The sequence below is a fragment of the Nylanderia fulva genome, unplaced genomic scaffold (genome assembly GCF_048542155.1).
Source record: "Nylanderia fulva isolate GAGA-0341 unplaced genomic scaffold, ASM4854215v1 Scaffold1679, whole genome shotgun sequence".
NCBI lineage: Eukaryota > Metazoa > Arthropoda > Insecta > Hymenoptera > Formicidae > Nylanderia > Nylanderia fulva.
Window position 1 is genome coordinate 5,939 of NW_028189922.1, and position 2,319 is coordinate 8,257.

General features: G+C 47.3%; 1 pseudogene; it reads left to right on the top strand.

The window, feature by feature from the left end:
- Window positions 1-503: 503 nt before the first annotated feature.
- Window positions 504-2,319, top strand: LOC146723793 (small subunit ribosomal RNA; annotated as a pseudogene; the record flags this gene model as incomplete).

Consider the following 2,319-nt stretch of genomic DNA (forward strand, 5'->3'; position numbering starts at 1 on the left):
ACTTGTTTATATTGCTCTGCACGCGGTTGTATCGTGTTTAAAAAAACAAAAGCACCTACGCGCAACGGTGAGCAAAATGCATTTGCATTAATGCATCGAGCGCGCTGTGTCGACGAATGCAACAGATGGCATACCGATTAAGAAACGACCTATCGATTACTGTTTTTTTCTTTTCACCACCGTGATGATTATATTCGTATTATCATTATTTTCGCACTCATTTTTTTATCCTTATTATTGAAGAAAAATCCATCTTTAACTTCGACATTTTATACTTTACGATATCAAATCGTAAATTTTGCGTTATCAAAACTTCGTGGCACAATGGCTACGTAGAAATGAACTTTTGCAACGAAATGGGTGCACTTATAGGTGTGTGTGTGTGTGTGTGTGTGTGTATGCATGTAAAGTTCGTGTAACATTCCTTTGCTGTCGTTAATTGATTTTTCTCTCTCTCTCCCTCTTTCGAGTAATTTACCCTTGCGAGTAACCGAACACGAAGCTCCCTGGTTGATCCTGCCAGTAGTCATATGCTTGTCTCAAAGATTAAGCCATGCATGTCTCAGTGCATGCCGAATTAAGGTGAAACCGCGAATGGCTCATTAAATCAGTTATGGTACATTAGATTGTACCCACATTTACTTGGATAACTGTGGTAATTCTAGAGCTAATACATGCAAAACAGAGTCCCGACCAGTGATGGAAGGGACGCTTTTATTAGATCATAACCAATCGGTGGCGGGCGGCTCGCCGTTCGTCCACCGTTTATTTTGGTGACTCTGAATAACTTTGTGCTGATCGCACGGTCCTAGCACCGGCGACGCATGTTTCAAATGTCTGCCTTATCAACTGTCGATGGTAGTTTCTGCGCCTACCATGGTTGTAACGGGTAACGGGGAATCAGGGTTCGATTCCGGAGAGGGAGCCTGAGAAACGGCTACCACATCCAAGGAAGGCAGCAGGCGCGCAAATTACCCACTCCCGGCACGGGGAGGTAGTGACGAAAAATAACGATACGGGACTCATCCGAGGCCCCGTAATCGGAATGAGTACACTTTAAATCCTTTAACGAGGATCCATTGGAGGGCAAGTCTGGTGCCAGCAGCCGCGGTAATTCCAGCTCCAATAGCGTATATTAAAGTTGTTGCGGTTAAAAAGCTCGTAGTTGAATCTGTGTCGCACACCGTCGGTTCACCGCTCGCGGTGTTTAACTGGCGTGATGTGGGACGTCCTACCGGTGGGCTTAGCCTCGCGAGGGGCGGCCCAACTAATATCCCGTCGCGGTGCTCTTTACTGAGTGTCGAGTCGGGCCGGTACGTTTACTTTGAACAAATTAGAGTGCTTAAAGCAGGCTACCTTCGCCTGAATACTGCGTGCATGGAATAATGGAATAGGACCTCGGTTCTATTTTGTTGGTTTTCGGAACCCCGAGGTAATGATTAATAGAGACAGATGGGGGCATTCGTATTGCGACGTTAGAGGTGAAATTCTTGGATCGTCGCAAGACGGACAGAAGCGAAAGCATTTGACAAAAATGTTTTCATTAATCAAGAACGAAAGTTAGAGGTTCGAAGGCGATCAGATACCGCCCTAGTTCTAACCATAAACGATGCCAGCTAGCGATCCGCCGAAGTTCCTCCGATGACTCGGCGGGCAGCTTCCGGGAAACCAAAGCTTTTGGGTTCCGGGGGAAGTATGGTTGCAAAGCTGAAACTTAAAGGAATTGACGGAAGGGCACCACCAGGAGTGGAGCCTGTGGCTTAATTTGACTCAACACGGGAAACCTCACCAGGCCCAGACACCGGAAGGATTGACAGATTGATAGCTCTTTCTTGATTCGGTGGGTGGTGGTGCATGGCCGTTCTTAGTTGATGGAGCGATTAGTCTGGTTAATTCCGATAACGAACGAGACTCTAGCCTGCTAAATAGGCGTACCTTTGTTACGTCCCGTTCGCAGTCGCGGCGTGTTATTCGCGAGTGTATGATTCGCGTTGCACGTACTCGAACTATTGCGCGAGACAACGTCGTATTACGGAAATTTTTCCGGGGATACCCACGACGAAGGGTTTTCCGACAAAGGTTGCACGATGCGGAGGAAAGGGAAAGAATGTGTTACCCTTAAAGTAGCAGTTACGGCGTGGAGCCTATCTGTAATTCTACAGTTATGATCGTGGTTCCGTCTTCTATCCTCGCCGGGACGCTATCTGGGTTACGCGAGTAGTCTTCGTATACAGACTCGCAAAGTTCGCATAGGTCACCCGCCCGTGAGAGGGTGAGGCGGTTGCTGCAAGTTCCGCAAACTATCCCAACTAATAATCC